Source organism: Papio anubis, chromosome 7, assembly GCF_008728515.1.
Source record: "Papio anubis isolate 15944 chromosome 7, Panubis1.0, whole genome shotgun sequence".
NCBI classification, from domain to species: Eukaryota; Metazoa; Chordata; class Mammalia; order Primates; family Cercopithecidae; genus Papio; species Papio anubis.
Window position 1 is genome coordinate 160,629,862 of NC_044982.1, and position 21,218 is coordinate 160,651,079.

The 21,218-nt window shown below is 44.1% G+C and overlaps 1 protein-coding gene and 1 non-coding gene across 2 annotated transcripts in view; both read right to left on the reverse strand.

Annotated features, from left to right (window-relative positions):
- SNRPN (small nuclear ribonucleoprotein polypeptide N) overlaps positions 1-21,218 on the reverse strand; it is a 115,301-nt gene that overhangs the window by 65,626 nt on the left and 28,457 nt on the right. The window contains exon 2 of the mRNA XM_017960408.3: positions 19,440-19,506. The gene's annotated coding sequence lies outside the window, so the exon portion shown is untranslated. The remainder of the gene's footprint in view (positions 1-19,439; positions 19,507-21,218) is intronic.
- Positions 12,944-13,050, reverse strand: LOC116276279. The gene has a single exon (XR_004185698.1). It is a non-coding gene; the product is annotated as a small nucleolar RNA U13 (small nucleolar RNA).

Below are 21,218 nucleotides of genomic sequence, written 5' to 3' on the forward strand. Positions count from 1 at the left end.
CAATAATAATCATCATCATCATCATCATCATCTTTTTTTTTAAGATGGGGACTCACTCTGTTGCCCAGACTGTAGTATGATCATAGCTCATTGCAGCCTCGACCTCCTGTGCTCAAGCAACCCATCCTGGCTAATCTGTTTCCCTTCTGATTATAAGTTCTATCTTTTTTTTTTTTTTTTTTTTTTTTGAGACGGAGTTTTGCTCTGTCGCCCAGGCTGGAGTGCAGTGGTGTGATCTCAGCTCACTGCAAGCTCCATCTCCCGGGTTCACGCCATTCTCCTGCCTTAGCCTCCCAAGTAGCTGGGACTACAGGTGCCCGCCACCACGCCCAGCTAAGGTTTTATATTTTTAGTAGAGACAGGGTTTCACCCTGTTAGCCAGGATGGTCTCTATCTTCTGACCTCATGATCCGCCCACCTCAGCCTCCCAAAGTGCTGGGATTACAGGCATGAACCACCATGCCCGGCCTACAAATTCTATCTTTAACTTGACTTTCTCTTCTCACAGTTTACTATAAGCATTTAAGAGAAGCCATGCAGTACCCTGAAAACTTGGCTTAGAGATTTCTTCTGCCAAATATCCTAGTTCATTGCTCGTACATTCTACCCTCCAAAAACTACTAAGACACAGAAATACCTCCACCAAGTTTGTGGCAGGCAGGCTCCCATTAGCAACCAGAACAGTCTGTTTCCACTGACCTTCTATTATAATTCTAATCAATGTATAATGTAAACATTAAAGAACTGGAGAAACTGTTGTCTGAGCGTAAGGGCTGGAACATTAAAATAAACCCACTAAGTCCTTGCCTGGGCTTTCATAGCCTAAAGTCTGGTTGAATAATAAAAGCATTTTACACATATACCTTGTTCCAGGTACCCACTTAAGATTAAAAAGCTTTCCAAGACTCTAGAGAAAGATTTCCAGACCCTAGGTCCTACTTAAAGATAAGGCATAGATTGAAGGAAACGTTCCTCTTTGGAGATGCAATTCCACTCGTAGCATGGAGCTTAGAATGTATATAAGCACTAGAAAAAAACTTGTAACTTTGCGTTGGTATGGCGAATTACTCCAGCCTTCTCCCTATAACCAGCTGCAGAAATAAACTCCCTTCTTTCCCAGACCTTGTTCTTTCCAGGAACAAATCCTCCACCGTTTTGTAACAAGGATGGCTTTTCCTCTAGTTTCCAATAAGATATTCCTCATTTCCATCTAAGACTTCATCAGAATGGCCTTTACTGTCTGTATTGTTTCCAACATTCTGTTCACAACCACCTAGATAATCTCAAAGATGGAGGCTTTCTCTATGGCTTTTCATCTTCTTCTGAAACCTCACCAGAATCGCCTTAATGCATGGCAAACTAGGCTTCTTCTAGTGTGCACTTCCAAACTCTCCTCCAGCCTCTACCCATTACCCAGCTCCAAAGCAGCCTCTACATTTTTAGGTATTTGTTATAGCAACACCGCCACTTCTCAGTACCAATTTCTATCTTAGTCAATTGTGCTGCTAAGCATAATATCTGAGACTAGGAAATCTATAAAGAACAGAAATTTGTTTCTCACAGTTCTGGAAATCCAATTATGTCAATCCAATTATTATGCCATCAAGTCACTGGCATAATTGGTTAATTGGTGTCTGGTAAGGGCCGCTCTGTGCTTGCTTTCTTTTTTTTTTTTTTTTAAATGGAGTTTGACTCTGTTGCCCAGGCTGGAGTGCAGTGGTGCAATCTTGGCTCACTGCAACCTCCACCTCCGGGGTTCAAGTGATCAAGTGATGCTCCTGCCTCAGCCTCCTAAATAGCTGGGATTATAGATGCCCACCACCATGCCCAGTTAATTTTTGTATTTTTAGTAGAGACAGGGTTTCACTGCATTGGCCAGGCTGCTCTCAAACTCCTGACATCGTGATCCACCCACCTCGGCCTCCCAAAATGCTGGGATTACAAGCCTGAGCCACCACGCCTGGCCTACTCTGTGCTTTCAAGGTAGTGTCTTGGCCAGGCGTGGTGGCTCACGCCTGTAGGGCCAGCATTTTGGGAGGCCAAGGTGGGAGGATCACTTGAGCCCGGGAGCTTAAGACCAGCCTGGGCAACATACAATTGCACTGAAGATTACATTTCAACATGAATTTTATTTTATTTTTTATTTTTATTTTATTTTATTCATTTCTTTTTGAGACAGAGTCTCGCTCTGTCGCCCAGGCTGGAGTGCAGCCGCGCGATCTCAGCTCACTGCAAGCTCCGCCTCCTGGGTTCACGCCATTCTCCTGCCTCAGCCTCCAGAGTAGCTGGGCCTACAGGCGCCCGCCACCACACCTGGCTAATTTTTTTTGTATTTTTAGTAGAGATGGGGTTTCACCGTGTTAGCCAGGATGGTCTTGAAATCCCGACCTTGTGATCCACCTGCCTCACCCTCCCAAAGTGCTGGGATTACAGGCGTGAGCCATCGCGCCCGGCCTCAACATGAATTTTTGAGAGGTCACCATCATTCGAACCACAGCAGTGGGGATTATTCCCTGGATACTTGCCTGTATAGACTCTTTCTCTAAAGCCAAAACTTTGGGTTAAACACTTTTCAGACACTAGGAAACAAAAATTCTCAATTTACAGTCATATCTGTGGCATCCCTATTAGGAAGTTGCCAACTGTAGCTAATGAATGTATCTAAATACATATAAAATCAAAGAATGAATGTGCCATTAAGTATCCTCAACATCTAGCCCCAGCATATACTTTCAGATTGATTCAGGTAAATGAAATAATCTCTATCTGTAGTTCTGAGAGGTGAAGCCAGCTGGGCTTCTGGGTCTGTGGGGACTTGGAGAACTTTTCTGTCTAGCTAAAGGATTGTAAACACACCAATCAGTGCTCTGCCTCTAGCTAAAGGTTTGTACATGCACCAATCAACACTCTGTAAAAATGGACCAATCAGCGCTCTGTAAAATGGACCAATCAGCAGGACATGGGTGGGGCCAAATAAGGGAATAAAAGCTGGCCACAGGCGCCAGCAGCACCCCCTGGGGTTTCTTTCCAACCTGTGGAAGCTTTGTTCTTCTGCTTTTCACGATAAATCTTGCGGCTGCTCACTCTTTGGGTCCGCATTACCTTTATGAACTGTTAACACTCACCACGAAGGTCTGCAGCTTCACTACTGAAGCCAGCAAGACCAGGAACTCACCGGGAGGAATGAACAACTCTGGACCTGCCACCTTTAAGAGCTGTAACACTCACTGCAAAGGTCTGTGGCTTCACTATTGAAGTCAGTGAGACCACGAGCCCACCGGGAGGAACGACCAACTCCGGACACATCTGAACATCTGAAGGAACAAACTTCGGACACACCATCTTTAAGAACTGTTAACACTCACTGCAAGGGTCCGCGGCTTCATTCTTGAAGCCTGAGAGATCAAGAACCCACCGGAAGGAACCAATTCCGGACACAGTTCCTGAAATATCTTGTCATCTGTTCATACTTAGTTTCCTTCCTGGCACAAAAATCCATTTTTTCTTCCCTGATATATTTTTCTTTTTCTTTTTTTTGAGATGGAGTCTTGCTCTGTTGCCCAGTCTGGAGTGCAGTGGCACAATCTTGGCTCACTGCAAGCTCCACCTCCTGGGTTAATGCCATTCTCCTACCTCAGCCTCCTGAGTAGCTGGGACTACAGGCGCCCGCCACCATGCCTGGCTAATTTTTTGTATTTTTAGTAGAGACGGGGTTTCACCGTGTTACCCAGGATGGTCTTGATTTCCTGACCTTGTGATCCGCCCGCCTTGGCCTCCCAATGTGCTGGGATTACAGGCGTGAGCCACCACACCCAGCCTCCCTGATATATTTTTCTTTAGTTACTACAACTACTATTTGTATCTAGTTATAATTTTCTTCCTCCAGATAGCATTCCCTAACCACTTCAATTTCAACCACATTCCTATACATCTGAAATTCCCCAGTAGAGTGCATAGTCTAAATCACAAATTTTCTATTCAGAATTAGTTGCTTATTTGTTTGTCTGAATTCCCAATTCACATATGCCCCAAGTGCAGGAAGAAAGCTGAATCTTTCATTCTCCTATCCATCTACTACATGCAAGAAAGAACGTGATCACTCAAATTTTGTTCACAAAAATGCAATGGAAATGCTATTTCCATTTTCTCCTCCCAAAATTAGGAACAATTCAGCATTTATGGAATACCATTCTTGACGTCCAAAAATAATATTAGATCTTGTCTTACAATTCCTCAGTTTCCCTCATTTGCGTAGAAGTAAAAGAACTTCAGTCTTGCTTATCTGTTCCTCCTCATTTCTTCCTCCACAACCCCATTTACAACTCTATGAACAGATCATTCTGATTCCTTTGTAATTAGTGTGCCATGTCCCTTCTCACCTCATTACACTTGTGAATTTCTCTGATTTACATGTCCTTTCCTTCCTATGTTCTGTACACTTGAAATCTGAATTTGCCCTTGAAAATTTAACTCAGTCATTATTTTACCTCAGAAACTGATGTTGACTCCTTATGTTGTTTAAAGATAGTCAATCTTCATTATTGTCAGGTTACATATTCGCAAATATGCCCACTCACTAAAGTTTATGTGTAACTTCAAAATCAATACCTGCGGTACCTTTGTGGTCAAGCACAGAGTGGCAACAATTTTGTCACCAATTGAGCATATTCCCAGGTAAGCTAGAACAAGATGACATTCTTCTTTTTTGTCTCAGTCATACAAACAAGTGTTCTTTTCATGGTCCATGCAGTACCGCACCGCATCTGTGAATTGACTTAGGATTGAAAGCTAGGTAGGCATCTGTTGAACATTTGACTACCAGACCCGGAACTTTTCTTCATATAGAGATCAAACGATACTCTTAAGTACACGTCATATGGCCGGGCGCGGTGGCTCAAGCCTGTAATCCCAGCACTTTGGGAGGCCGAGGCAGGTGGATCACGAGGTCAGGAGATCGAGACTATCCTGGCTAACATGGTGAAACCCCGTCTCTACTAAAAATACAAAAAACTAGCCGGGCGTGGTGGCGGGCGCCTGTAGTTTCAGCTACTCGGGAGGCTGAGGCAGGAGAATGGCGTGAACCCGGGAGGCGGAGCTTGCAGTGAGCCGAGATCACGCCACTGCACTCCAGCCTGGGAGACACAGCGAGACTCCGTCTCAAAAAAAAAAAAAAAAAAAAAAAAAAAAAAGTACACGTCTCGGCTATTTCATTCTAGGGACCCTGTGATTAGTTAGCTACCACCAAAGTCTTCTGTTTGCCAAAACGTTCTGATGACTGGTACATCCTCCTCTGGCCTTTAAAACAAATTGTACATCCTGTCTTTGGCAAAGTTGTCCCATGAGCAAGATGTTTGAGTCATTTTCCTCTACATAAGACAGCACAATCAATCTTTATTTTTTTGTTTTGTTTTTTAAGACAGGGTCTGTCTCTATTGCCCAGGCTGGACTGCAGTTGCATGATCAGAGCTCACTGCAGCCTCAACCTCCAAGGCTCAAGTGATTCTCTGGCCTAGTCCCCCAAGTAGCTGGGACTACAGGTGCACACCACTGTCCCTGGCTAATTTATTTATTTTTTGTAGATACAAGGTCTCATTAGGTTGCCCAAACCGGTCTTAAATTTATGGACTCATGTTATCTTCCCTCCTTGGCCTCCAAAGTGCTGGGATTATAGGTGTGAGCCACATGCCCACAGCACAATAAATCTTGAATCACCAGTAATAGCACTGAGGTTAATTAACCCAATCTACTGTTATATTTTGTCCTCCTTAGTATAACAACCTTAGAATGCTCTTCCAACCTTCCCCAGGTTTCTTCCAACACATGTTACAATTTCTTTGCATGTAGCTGTTTCCTACAGGTCATAGTGTGTACCTGTCCCTTAGGAATAGGTTGATATTCAGCCCTAGTTATGGGGTCTAGTCATGCTACTAGCAAAAATTAATGATTTGTGGGGGACTTTAAGAAAAATGGGCATCCCCTTTAATGGTATCTAACCCAGCTTTTGTGCAGAGGAAAGATGTTTTCTTCACACAATAGAGAGAAGCTACTTCCACCGGTAAGAAAGGCTCAGCCTGACTTTCTGTTTCCAGATTGTCAGTTTCAACCGAGTCTAAACAGATTCCCCCATTCCAAGTTTCAGGATCTCATTCTTGGTTTTGATGTTCAACAATATCAGCCCTGCAGCTACAAGAAATGAGTTTCCTTCATAGTCGCCATGGAAGTTCTCAGGTTTTCAAACCGTGGCTTGAACTGAGAATTGAGGAACCTAAGCTTGTTATTTTCTCTTCATAATCATTCAAGGACCCTCAACTGAACCCATCCCACCCCACAGTCCTTCAGTTATCTTGACTACCATAACATTCAGTGCAGCAGTCACTTGGACTCCCAAGGCACGTGTTTCAGTTGGCACTTTGTCACAATCAACCACAGGCCATTGCTTGATTAATTGTGATACCACTGCATGTCATAGTTGCTAGTATCCCATTGCACCTAAATTGGCAAGGAGCTGCAGAATGTGCTCAAACATAAAGGAATGACCAACACAACTTCCCAGGCTCACCTCTGGGGAACGGCCTCGGAACAACGCCAGTATTAATTCTTTCAGGGAGGGTCCGATCAGCAGGCAGACAAAGCACAAGAATTTGAGGAGGGAGTGTTTGAAATGGACATTTGTTTACTGTAAGTGGATTGCAATCCAGAGCTTGTTAGAGGGTACACAGAATGGTCACAGTGTGTGGCACCAGTGGAACTTTCCAGAAATCTTCGCGCTTAGATGCCAGGGAAAGGTGTTCACAGGTAGGTGTCTCATTGGAAGCACTACACTAGAAACCACCTGAGGGTAGGGGATCTGGGAAGTGACTGACAACCAGTGCTGCTGACTGTCCTGCATTGTGGGAGCCTGATGCTAGAAAAGCCATTGTTGCCGCAGGATTGCCCATGCATACTGTAGAAACCTAGTGCTGGAGAAAGGCATGCATGCTATGGGAAACTGTTGAGAGACCACAGTGGAATCAGAAAGGAAAATCTCTTTTTACAATGTCCAACCACCTTCGACTACTGACAAAGCTTACTGTTGCAACACCATATATATATATATATTTTTTTTTTTTTTTCTTTTTTCTTTTTTTGAAATGGAGTCTTGCTCAGTCACCCAGGCTGGAGTGCAGTGGCACAATCGGCTCACTGCAAGCTCTGCCTCCCAGGTTCATGCCGTTCTGCTGCCTCAGCCTCCCAAGTAGCTGGGACTACAGGCGCCCGCCACCATGCCTGGCTAATTTTTTGTGTGTATTTTTAGTAGAGACGGGGTTTCACCATGTTAGCCAGGATCGTCTCGATCTCCTGACCTCGTGATCCACCCGCCTTGGCCTCCCAAAGTGCTGGGATTACAGGCGTCAGCCACCGCGCCCAGCCAACATAATATATTCTTAAGGGTATCCGACTCAATTTTCACAGAACAGGCAATGAATAATTAATTTGGATCTAAAAGGCAACAGTTTATTAATTGGCATACAGTTCTTCTAATTAAAGGAATAATAAAAAATTAAAACATATCTTCAAACATAGTGATGGTATTTGCAATATTTTAAATAGATCATTGATTTTTCCATTGACGTTTGTAATAGAAAATGTTGGGAGAAAAGCTGAGTGTTGGGAGAGAAGCTAGGGCAGGGCTTGCATGTCTGACATAAAGTAAAAGAGTCTTGGAACATGTCCAGGGTCCAGGGTCTAAAACCCCTTGTGGCCTTTGGAACATGTCTAGACTTGCTGGCTCCTTGCTTCTAGCACTCCCATTATCTCAAGTGGCCATATGTTTCAAAGAAAATGCTAAACCGTCACAGCTGTAGCTCATTTGCTTGATACACCGCCTCCTTTCAACCCCCACATCCTCACCACCTGTTTCTTTGTTTGATCACCAATAAACAGCGTGGGCTTCCAGAGCTTAGGGCATTTGCAGCCTCCATACTAGCATTGGCCCCTGGTCCCACTTTCTCTCTTACCTTGTCTTTTCTTATTCCTTTGACTCCGCTGGACTTCGTCACCCCACGGCCTGCTCCGATCACCCCAACAGGAAATACTTAATTTTGATTCATACATTAAAGACAGATTAAATTGATAGTTGAGTTTGTAATAACGCATTTTCCACCTGAACTCTGAGCTTCTTTCCTCATACACAATTCAAAGTGGTTCATCGCTTTATACTTTCAATATATACTTTTTTGTTTGTTTGTTTGAGAACGAGTCTCGCTCTGTTGTCCAGGCTGGAGAGCAGTGGTACGATCTTGGCTCACTGCAAGCTCTGCTTCCCGGGTTCATGCCATTCTCCTGCCTCAGCCTCCCGAGTAGCTGGGACTACAGGCGCCCGCCACCACACCTGGCTAATTTTTTGTATTTTTTAGTAGAGACGGGGTTTCACCGTGTTAGCCAGGATGATCTTGATCTCCTGACCTCGTGATCTGCCTGTCTCGGCCTCCCAAAGTGCTGGGATTACAGGCTTGAGCCACCACACCTGGCCGTTTTTGTTTTTGTTTTTATTTTTAAGAAATAGTCTCACTCTGTCGCCAGGATGGAGAGCAGTGGTGCGATCTTGACTCACTGCAACCTCTGCCTCCCGGGTTCAAGTGATTTTCCTGCCTCAGTCTCCCGAGTAGCTGGGACTTCAGGAGCCCGCCACCACACCCAGCTAATTTTTGTATTTTTAGTAGAGCTGGGGTTTCACCATATTGGGCAGGATGGTCTCGATCTCATGATCTTCCTGCCTCGGCCTCCCGAAGTGCTAGGGTTACAGGCGTAAGCCACCACACCTAGCTCAATACATATGACTTATGTGCCAATGAGGTTGGATGAAATGACCTACATGCTGTGAACTGATGAAAACAAACTATTTGTTTAAAAAGCTTGCATTTTTGCTCAGAAATGTTTGCCTCTGGTTTTTTGGTTTTTTTTTTTTTCCAGGTGCTTCTGCTACAAGACTCCTACATGTTAGGGTTTTTGCCCTGCAGTGTTAGCAGTCCAACAGAGTCATTGCCATTGATAAGAGGGAATTTAGATACCATTCAGCAAGCAAATGCTCTCGTAGTGCCTATCTGATCTTCCTAACACTAAAGGGAAGACAGAGTATAGTTCCACATATTTAGCAACTTTTTAAATTTGTGTATTAATACATCAATACAGGGTGTAGTAGTTGATTCCCAGGCTGCTAATAAAGACATATCTGAGACTGGGTAATTGATAAAGAGTTTTTTGTTTTGTTTTGTTTTGTTTTTTTGAGACTGTCGCCCAGGCTGGAGTGCAGTCATGCGATCTCAGCTCACTGTAAGCTCCGCTTCCCGGGTTCACACCATTCTCCTGCCTCGGCCTCCCAAGTAGCTGGGACTACAGGCGCCCGCCACCACGCCCGGCTAATTTTTGAATTTTTTAGTAGAGACGGGGTTTCACCGTGTTAGCCAGGATGGTCTCGATCTCCTGACCTTGTGATCCACCCACCTTGGCCTCCCAAAGTGCTGGGATTACAGGTGTGAGCCACCACGCCCGGCCAAGAAAGAGGTGTGTAATGGACTCACAGTTCCACATGGCTGGGAAGGCCTCACCATCATGGAGGGAAGCAAAGGCACATTTTACTGGTGGCAGGCGCCTGTGCAGGAGAACTCCCATTTATAAAATCATCAGATCTCATGAGACTTATTCACTACCAAGAGAACAATATAGGGGAAACCACTCCCCATAATTCAATTATCTCCACCTGGCCCCACCGTTGACACATGGGATTATTATAATTCAAGGTGAGATTCGGGTGGGACACAGCTAAACCATATCACAAGGTCTCACTTTGTCATCCATGCTGGAGTGCAGTGGTGTGATCATAGCTCACTGTAACCACGAACTCCTGGGCTAAAGAGATCTTCCCATTCAGCCTCCAGAATAGCTGGGACTACAAGCACACACCACCACACTCGGCTAATTGTTTAATTTTGTAGAGTCTTGCTATGTTTCTCAGGCTAGTCTCAAACTCCTGGCCTCAAGTGATTCCCCCCACCTTGGTTTCCCAAGATGCTGGGATTACAGGTGTGAGCCACCACATCCAGCCAATTTATCAGTTTAAAACAATGTAAATATATTGTCTCCATTCCTGTGGGTCAGTAGGCACAAGTTAGCTGGGTTTTCAGGTGAAATATTTCACAGGGATGCAATCAAGGTGTCAGTGGCCTGTATTACGTTTTTTGTTTGTTTGCTTGTTTGTTTGTTTTTTTGTAAGAGTCTGGCTCTCACTCAAGCTGGAGTGAAGTGGGGTGATTCTGACTCACTGCAACCTCTGCCTCTTGGACCCAAACCATCCTTCCACCTCAGCCTTCTGAATAGCTAGGACTACAGGTGCATGCCACTGTGCCCGGATACCTTTTGTATTTTATTGTAGAGATGAAGTTTCCCCATGTTGCCCAGGCTGGTCTTAAACTCCTGGGCTCAAGCGATCTACCCACCTCAGCCTCCCAAAGTGATGGGATTACAGGCATGAGTCACTGTGCCCAGACTCTGTGTTACTTTTTAAGCTCATCTGCTTGTTGGCAGAATTCATTTTCCAATGGCTATAGAATTCATGGCAGCTTGCTTCTTCAAAGGCAACAATGAAGAGACCGAGTCTTTTCTATTTTGCCTGACATCAGGGAAGGCCTAGGAGCCATTTTAAATGGCTCATCTGATAAGGGGAGGTTCACATAGGCTACTCTGCCTTTTAATGAACTCAAAGTCAACTGATTACTTTAATTACATCTGCATTATATCTTCACTTTTGACATTTAACATAGTATAAACACAGTAACGATACCCTTTGCCACATGCTATTGGCAGGTTCTTCCCACACCCAAGGAAACGGGATTGCATAAGAGAGTGACTAATTGTGGGTCACCCTAAGGTGCTTCCACTACTGTCACCATGCTTCAGTCACCATCTACTGTACTTTAGGGCCACATCCTATCTCCCATCAGACCAGCTGGTCATTTCATGCTTCATCAAGTTTTTCCTGTTCTAACTTGGGTGGCAATTTTGCTCAGCTAAGGATATACCTGGAAAGAACTTATGTGTTGTGTGTGTCTTTAACTTCTACCTAACAGCTTGCCCATGCAAGTAGAACTCAACATGAATCTTTCATAGCTGAATTATTATTAATATTATGTCTTAAGGTCTTACATGGGAATAACACCTTTAATACAAACATAGTCCAAATCTGGCTTGAAAGACCTTGTTCTCATACCTTCCTTTCCACGTGCATCGCTGTGACTATGTGGTGTTCTGCAAATAGAGAGTCTGTCTTGTCATTCCTACCCTTGGCTTACAGCTCTGCTGGAGCAGAGGATATTCAGGAAGGCCAAGAGTAGATGTAAACAAATCTTCAATGTATGGACAAAGGATAAATTGCTACAGGGCTGGGAGAGAACGCAGAGTAACACAAAGACAGTACCTTTGTATTGGCAGAATGTTTTCATATTGAGGTGTCTTGTTTATACAGCTTAGCATTCTTATCTCATGGGCCAGATATGTAACTGAGAAATGGGTGTTAAATGACCAGCAGCCATCAATTTCCAATACCAAATGCCACCTTTCAGCTTGACCAGATATGTGATAGCAATTTTAATTCTCTTTTTGACTCAATCATCCAAAATTAAATGTTTGAGGTTAATCAATTTTAAGATAGTCATAGGGAATGTGCTGTCCTCGTGTGTGTGTGTGTGTGTGTGTGTGTGTATTTTTTCCGTAATGCTCTGACAATATGTTCAGGACATGCTACCCCAAAGTATGGAAACTTGGCATAATTAACATTTTAAGCTGAAGGAATTTTAGAAACCAAATGTGTAGGAAGGACTTTCTCACCTTTCCCTGAAACAGGTCATAAAACCTGGAAAGGGCTTTTTGACCTTCTTCTGCTGAAGCAAGTAACAAAACCCTCCTATGGGAGCGGCCACGCTTTACCCGGAAGAAAAGATCTCCATCTCTGAAGACACAGGGACACTGAATGAATAGCCCTTGCTGTTTTCCCCCGTTTATTACACTTAGCTGACACCTTTTGGTCCCATTACATTTCTCCATGACCCTTCACTCTTCATCAAACCAGCAAAAAAATACTCAGGTTTAACTGTTTCTTTTAGGCTTTGTTTTCCTGTGAAGATTCATGTCACATAAAACATATAGTAAATCAACTTGCATGCTTTACTCTCATTAATCTGTCCTTGTTACAGGGGTACAAGAAAGGAATGAGAAGGGTAGAAGTTTCTGGCAATGAGAAGGGGACAGGTGGGACACTTCACTCTGGAGTCTGAGGTGGGATTCTGGAAAACAGACACAAGCCTGTGCAAAGTGAGAATTTTCACCAAAGTCAGCTCTCCCAGATCTCTGTTAGAAGTTCCTGGTCAAGAGAAGAAAGTGAAACCTCCTTGTCCCTTATTTCCCCAGTGCAGATGGATAGGAAAGAAATTACAAAATTCGTTATCTAGACTGTGACTAGTTTGGTTTCGCGGTGCCTATTGGTTATCGATCCTTTCCTCCCAGGAGCAGCTACTGCTTTTCTGTTTCTGTCATTTTGTGTCAAGAATTTGTGTCAAGTTTTCCACTTGACGGGACATACAAGTTGTTGGTTCTTGTGTGTGCAGGCAGCCAACCACCAGGCTGGGGGGCTGTGGGAATACAGCTGGACAGACATGTGGGTTGCAACCCATTTGCAGCTAACATCTACTGCCAGCTCTCAGGGGGATTATCTAGGCCTGCCTTTCTTTTGGCTACCTTTGAGAATGGTGTGGCATCTTCAGAGGGCTACATTTTTTTCACCCTCTTTGAATATGGCTCTGCATTTATGGGTAACTCATAAAAGTCTTATGGATTTGGTTTTTTTCCTTTTTCCTTCATTTTTTCTTTTCTTATTTTTTACCTTTCTCCACCTTTTTTCTCTTTTTCTTTTTGTCATACCAGACACATAATGATGTCATAACAAAGACTGAGGGAGGCACATCTCACACATGAATATGAAAACCCTATCACCATATCAATAAAGAACCATGAAAGAATCTATGGATTTTGGTTCCAAGTCTCTTATAATGGGTACATTTTTTTTTTTAATGCGACTGTGCTATCAGGAATATTTACTTTTTCTCTTGACCAAAACCTGATAAGATATTTGAAAAAATTTATATATGTTTGAGATGGTGTCTTGCTGTGTCACCCAGGCTGGAGTGCAGTGGTACAATCACAGCTCACTGCAGCCTTGACCTCCTGGGCTCAGGCGATCCTCTCACCTCAGCCTCCTGAGTAGCAGGGACTACAGGAGTATGCCACCACACCCAGATAATTTTGTCTATTTTTAGTGAAGATGAGGTCTCACTACGTTGCCCAGGCTGATGTGGCACTCCTGGGCTCAACCAATGCTACTGCCTAGGTTCCCAATGTGCTGGGATTACAGGCATGAGCCACGGCACCCAGCCTGAAAGGATTTTTTAAGACGTCTAAGATCAATAGTTGTCCTAATGGGAAGCTGATAGTTACAGACTTACAGGAACAACTTTCTTTTTTTCCTTCTGTTTTTTTTTTTTTTTTTTTTTTTTCAGACAGAGTCTCACTCTGTCGCCCAGGCTGGAGTGCAGTGGCTCAATTTCGGCTCACAGAAACCTCTGCCTCCCAAATTCAAGCAATTCTCCTGCCTCAGCCTCCTGAATAGCTGGGATTACAGGTGTGCGCCTCTATGCCCGGCTAACTTTTGTATTTTTAGTAGAGATGGGGTTTCACCATGTTGGTCAGGCTGGTCTTGAACTCCTGACCTCCGGTGATCCTCCTCTCTTGGCCTCCCAAAGTGCTGGGATTACAGGCGTGAGCTGCCACACCCAGCCAATAGGAACAATTTTCTTTTTTTTTTTTTTGAGACAGAGTCTCGCTCTGTCGTCCAGGCTGGAGTGCAGTGGCCTGATCTCAGCTCACTGCAAGCTCCGCCTCCCGGGTTTACGCCATTCTCCTGCCTCAGCCTCCCGAGTAGCTGGGACTACAGGCGCCCGCCACCTCGCCCGGCTAGTTTTTTGTATTTTTTAGTAGAGACGGGGTTTCACTGGGTTAGCCAGGATGGTCTCGATCTCCTGACCTCGTGATCCGCCCGTCTCGGCCTCCCAAAGTGCTGGGATTACAGGCTTGAGCCACCATGCCCGGCCTAATAAAATATCTTAAAAGAAATTTGCCTGGCACGGTGGCTCATGCCTGTAATCCCAACACTTTGGGAGGCTGAGGCGAGTGGATAACCTGAGGTCAGGAGTTTGAAACCAGCCTGATCAACATGGTAAAACCCCATCTCTACTAAAAATACAAAAATTAGCTGGGTGTGGTGGCGGGTGCTTATAATCCCATCTACTTGGGAGGCTGAAGCAGGAGAATCACTTGAACCTGGGAGGTAGACGTTGCAGTGAGCTGAGATTGCACCATTGCACACCAGCCTGGGTAACAGAGCAAGAATCCGTCAAAAAAAAAAAAAAAAAGAAAGAAAGAAAGAAAGCAAGAGAGAAAGCAAAAGGAAGGAAGGAAGAAGGAAGGAAGGAAGGAAGGAAGGAAGGAAGGAAGGAAGGAAGGAAGGAAGGAAGGAAGGAAGGAAGGAAGGCAGGCTCTAGTTGGCTCAATGATACTACCAAATTAATTTATAAAGTTCCTTAAAAGAGGATTTAATTGACTTAAAGGGAAGTAAATGCTGATATAACTAAGTATTCCTAAAACTTCGAAATATAGAAATTAACCCAAACATTATTTTAAGTTCACATAATCTTGTATAGTCTTTGGTAAATAAAGCAAAGACCCTGTCTCAAAAAAAAAAAAAAAAAAAAAAAGCCATTTTGAGACTTTGTCTCAAAAAAAAAGGCCATTACACACCTGTAATCCCAGCATTTAAGGAGGCCAAGGTGGGCAGATCACTTGAGGCCAGGAGTTCCAGGCTAGCCTGGCCAACATAGCAAGACCTCATCTCTACTAAAAATACAAACATTAGCCAAGCGTGATGGTGCATGCCTGTAATCCCAGCTACTGGGGAGGCTGAGTCACAAGAAGTGTTTGAACCCAGGAGGTGGAGGTTGCAGTGAGCCAAGATCGTGCCACTGCACTGCAGCCTGGGTGACAGAACAAGACTCTGTATCAAAAAAAATAAAAAATAATAATAAATTTTAAAATGGCATTTTATCTATTTCTTTACATGTTGTGATTATTCCTGACAACCCAAAATACATCATGGCTGAGATCCTGATAACAAAAGACAGATTAACAAGAGAAAACATAATATGTTTACTTAATGCAAGTTTTACATGACCTGTGAGTCTTCAGAAATCAAGATGCAAAGGCCAAGGGATAGGTGTTTTTTTTTGTTTGTTTGTTTTGTTTTGTTTTGAGACAGAGTCTCACTCTGCCACCTAGGCTGGAGTGCAATGGCGCGATCTCGGTTCACTGCAACCTCCACCTCCCAGGTTCAAGGGATTCTCCTGCCTCAGCCTTCTGAGTAGCTGTGATTGCACGCTTGTGCCACCACACCCATGTAATTGTTTTTTTGTATCTTTAGTAGAGACAGGGTTTCACCATGTTGGTCAGCCTGGTCTTGAACTCGTGACCTCGTGATCCATCCGCCTCAGCCTCCCAAAGTACTGGGATTACAGGCACGAGCCACTGTGCCCGGCTGGATAGGTGTACTTTTATGGACAGTTTTGAAGAACTAGCTTTGGGAAAAAAGGGTATCATCTAATAGTAATTATCTGGGGAGAAATTCATAAGACCTGTTTGTTCAGATCTTTGTTGGCATCCAGGTATAGGGCAGAACTCCTCTGAAATAAGGTTCTCATTATGACCTACTTTCAGAACAGGTAGGGCAGTTAATTCTTTTATGACCTGTTTCCGGGGAGAAAAGGGGGAGCAAGTCAGAGAGTGGCCTTCCTGCTTCTGTGGTTTTCTCAATTTCCTTCAGCTTAAAATACTCAGTATGCGAGGGCACTACAGTTGGGGATATCCTTTTTTTTTTTTTTTTTTTTTTGAAATGGAGTCTCAATCTCACCCAGGCTGGAGTGCAGAGGTGCAATGTCAGCTCACTGCGGTCTCCGCCTCCCGGGTTCAAGCGATTCTCCTGCCTCAGTCTCCCGAGTAGCTGGGACTACAGGCATGCACCACCACACCCAGCTAATTTTTGTATTTTCAGTAGAGACGGGGTTTCAGCATGTTAGCCAGGCTGGTTTCAAACTCCTGACCTCAGGTGATCCACCCGCCTTGGCCTCCCAAAGTGCTGAGATTACAGATGTGAGCCACCACGCCTGGCCGGGGATATCCTATTCTGATCCCCTGCACTACCTATGAAAAAACAACATGAACGTGTAGGGATGCACATTCAGTATGGAGGAAATGAAGCCCAGAGGAGTGGGTCTTTGCATGATTGATCCACAATCCCATCCCTGGTTCACCTCTCTAAAGAATTCATGTTAGGGCTGGGCACAGTGGCTCACACCTGTAATCCCAGCACTTTGGGAGGCCGAGGTAGGTGGATCACGAGGTCAGGAGATCAAGACCATCCTGGCTAACCTGGTGAAACCCTGTCTCTACCAAAAATACAAAAAAATTAGCCAGGCATGGTGGTGGGTGCCTGTAGTCCCAGCTACTCAGGAGGCTGAGACAGGAGAATGGCCTGAACCTGGGAGGCGGAGCTTGCACTGAGCCGAGTACGTGCCACTGAACTCAGCCTGGGTGACAGAATGAGACACTATCTCAAAAAAAAAGAAAAAAAAAATTCATATTAGTTGCCATCGTATTTTAAAATAAATCAAATTTTCTTTTTTATTTTTTCTTCTAGTATAAGAAACTTCTCGGCTGGGCACAGTGGCTCACACCTGTAATCCCAGCACTTTGGAAAGCCGAGGTGGGTGGATCACGAGGACAGGAGTTCGAGATCAGCCTGGCATGGTGAAACCCTGTCTCTATTAAAAATGTAAAAATTATCCAGGCGTGGTGGCGGGCGCCTGTACTCCCAGCTACTCAGGAGGCTGATGCAGGAGAATCACTTGAACCCCAGAGGCTGAGGTTGCAGTGAGTCAAGATTGTGCCACTGTACTCTAGCCTGGATGACAGAGCAAGACTCTGTCTCAAAAAAATAAAAAATAAAAGAAAATTCTCACAGACACATAAAATTTCACAGAAACAGAAAAATGTCAAGGATCTTAGTAAATGATGAACTTACTTGCTGCTTCTCAGAACTTTAAAAGCCTGTATCTGCCTATATTGATAGCAGTACACTGTTGTTCTTGTGTATACAAGGAAACTAAGGTTAATTGTGCCAGGCGCTATATATTATAATTAAGTCAGTAAGAGGGGTAACATGGTTGACTCTTTGTAGGAAACTTCTCTTCTGTATTTATAGTGCCTCCCTGGCTGACTGGTGCTTTTACCATACCAAGAAAGGGACTGAATGCAGCAACATCTTAGAAAATAAGGTCCCTTTTTGTTAAGGTGTGATAAACGTCTGATTATTACTTTTGCATTCTTACACACTGAAACAATGTACTTCTTTCTTTACAATAAAAGAAAAAAATTACAAAACAAAACAAAAATAAACTATTACAAAACTCATGTTGTGTAGGAATACATAGTTAAGAAAATATAGTTGGAAGTCATTCCTGGCCAGGCATGGTGGCTCACACCTATGATCTCAGCACTTTAGGAGCCCGAGGCGGGTGGATCACGAGGTCAGGAGTTTGAGACCAGCCTGGGCAAGACGGTGAAACCCGTCTCTACTAAAAATACAAAAATTAGCCGGACATGGTGGCGGGTGCCTGTAATCCCAGCTACTTGAGAGGCTGAGGCAGGAGAATGACTTGAACCCGAGAGGCGGAGGTTGTAGTGAGTCGAGATTGTGCCACTGCATTCTAGCCTGGGCAACAGAGCAAGACTCCATCTCAAAAAAAACAATTAAAAAAAGTTATTTCTAATATATTTCTCATTTTATATTACGGTAAAATATATGTAACCTAAAATTTACCTTTTTTAACCATTTTAAGTGTACAGTTCATTGACATTAACTAATAAAATGATTAATATTTTGTACATTGTTGGGATTACATTATGCTTGGCTCTTACTTTCTCTACTGTCCTATGACTTAATATAAGTCCTCGGGTCAGTCTATCCATGAGCCTGGGGGGGTCCTCTCTGCCTGTCTCCACCCTCCCTCTTTCCCAGACCCTATCCCTCCTGGCAACATCCAGGGACCTCCCCAGTGGACATAGACCATCCTCACTCATTCGGCTTCCTGGCATGCAGACCTCATAGGCTGGGGTACCATTTCAAGGAACAAGAGGCCTCCCTTGTCTATCCCAGGTCTGATGCCTGTCCTCTCCGCCCCCAAAGGCAGCTATTCCACCTATCATTTAATTCTAGGTTACATTTTTCTGAATCTCCAATGTACACAAATTTCGGAAAATGTGAAAACTTTGTCTAAGTTGTTTACCTGTGAGCCTGCCTCAGCCTCCCAAAGTGCTGGGATTACAGGTGTGAGCCACCACACCCAACCCAGACCTATTATAATACAAGGACTGATGCTCATGCCCACGGACAAAGTTCAAGTCAGCATTAAGACTCAGTGAGGCCGGGGTGCGGTGGCTCACGCTGGTAATCTCGGCACTTTGGGAGGCCAAGGTGGGAGCATAACCTGAGGTCAGGAGTTCGAGAACAGCCTGGTCAACATGGTGAAACCTTGTCTCTACTAAAAATACCAACATTAGCCAGGCATGGTGGCACATGCCTGTAATCCCAACTACATGGGAGCTTGAGGCAGGAGAATTGCTTGAACCCGAGAGGCAGAGGTTGCGGTGAGCTGAGATCATGCCACTGCACTCCAGTCTTGGCAACAGAGCAAGACTCCATCTCAAAATAAACAAACACACAAACAAAAACCTCAAGATGATACAGGGAACAAAGGAGACGATAAGATGGAGAAAGGACATTTAAGGGGTCAGCAACTATGCCAATTGCTTTGAGATGACAATGATACTTAACGATTAAAAGCCAGTTTGACGGTCTCTGATTATGTCACTTTACATCCCATTCCTGCCACTTTGGGTAGGGTCCCAAGTAAAGAGGATGCAGCTACAGTTAGTCTTACTTTGTTCATATCTAACATGTGAAGAAGAAATGTAACATTTGGGTTTTGGAAAATGGAAATCATAAATGCATGTGAGAAATCACTAAAATGAATGATAATTTTAATTGAGTCCCTTTTCAGGTGTGCAACTCTGCTCAAAGTCATTGTCATAAACAATGTCATGTCACAGCTAATGTGTGCTACGGCTGAACCCGTCTGATGGCTGACTGAACATCAGATGGGTCGCTCCTGAAGAAAATGGTAAAGCCTGACCCTGAACCTACCATTTTACTGACAGGAATGTAAGTGAACAGGGACAATCCTTACCTGGAGAAGTGCCCCACGTGGCTGCGTGCAGATTTGATGGGAGTCCCAATTACCTTCGTCAAAGTATCTGTTAAAGAAAAATAATTTTCAATGATACTTGTTAATGCACAGTAAGGAAAACTTTATTCAGGACCACTGCAATAGATTTAGGGACTGCCGTAATGGGGCCGTGCAGTGTGGGAGAGAGTTAGACTCAACTCTTTAAGTAACTCTAAGTACAGCATGGGCAAGTGGCAATTTATGCCCAAGGAATAGGGTGGGGACTAGTGGTTGGAAAATTACTAAGAATTAACATCAGGGGCAAGAGGGATTCTGGCTAAACTGATCTAACAGGATTCTCGCTGAAGACAAGCTGGGATGATCACTTAAGGGATGGTGGAGGATGAGGAACCTGATAAGATACTGAAGGTGATCAGTTATCTAAGGTGTGGGGGTCTTGCTAAACTAACGTAGCAGTGTTCTTGCTAAAACTACATTTTACGAGAAAGTGCATGGATGGAGTTAGGAGAACGTTCCGGAGCCTGACTAATGTTTGGTTAAGAAGAGAATTTTTGACGCATCCTCCAAAATTGGAGAAAGAGAAGTGAGGCTATCCACTGAGAATGCAGAAGCAGAAACCAGATGGATGCTGGGTCCATGAGGACATTCTTCAACTTTGAAGAAGGGTTCTGGTCTGTTCACACTATTATTTTTAAATACATATGAAAAATAAACTCATTTCATCTGTATGCAGTTGTAGTAATTGTGTTCTATATCCTGATAGTAAAAATATGGCCATGCAACAGAGGGCAACACTCTAATAACAATACTCACACCCCAGACACACACACACATTCACACACACACACACACACACACACACACACACACACACACACACACACACGGCCTCAGATTCCTTCCTTGAAAATCCTTCCTTCTCATCAGCCTCTGCTCTCTCCACAGGCTTGCCTGTCCCTCTTTGGTTTTAGGTGTGGGAAACGATACAATGTTGCAGAGATGTGGGAAAGACTCAGGCAAGGAAAATAGAGAGTAGCAAAACAGCGAATGAAAGCAAAACGGTTAAATTATTCAAACAAATTTATAAATGAGGTGATACACATTTATAAACATAAAACTGTTTCCAAGTCTATGTAGAAAAATGAGCCAAAGATAATCATGCCATCTTACCAGGTGAGAAGTTTCCAAAAGCAATTTGGCAATGTCTAGGAAGATTTTAAAGAACACCTTTGACCCTATTGTTAGAGAAGCAGGAGCCGGTTAGAGTCAAAGCAATAGCATTTTAAGTTCAGCTCCATCTTGAGATTAACTAAGGCACATTCCTTGCTGGTCACAACCCATAGCCATGTTTTTTTTTTTTTTTTTTTTTTGAGACGGAGTCTTGCTCTGTCGCCCAGACTGGAGTGCAGTGGCCGGATCTCAGCTCACTGCAAGCTCCGCCTCCTGGGTTCACGCCATTCTCCTGCCTCAGCCTCCCGAGTAGCTGGGACCACAGGCGCCCACCACCTCGCCCGGCTAATTTTTTGTATTTTTTAGTAGAGACGGGGTTTCACCGTGTTAGCCAGCATGGTCTCGATCTCCTGACCTCGTGATCCGCCCGTCTCGGCCTCCCAAAGTGCTGGGATTACAGGCTTGAGCCACCACGCCCGGCCGCCATGTTTATAATTGAGGAAACAGCTTAACAATGCCTAGGCTACTGGTGTAAGGACACACTCCTACAACACAAAATCCAGATGTCCCAATACCCATAACAATATGTGCTTTCAAATTACTTACAGT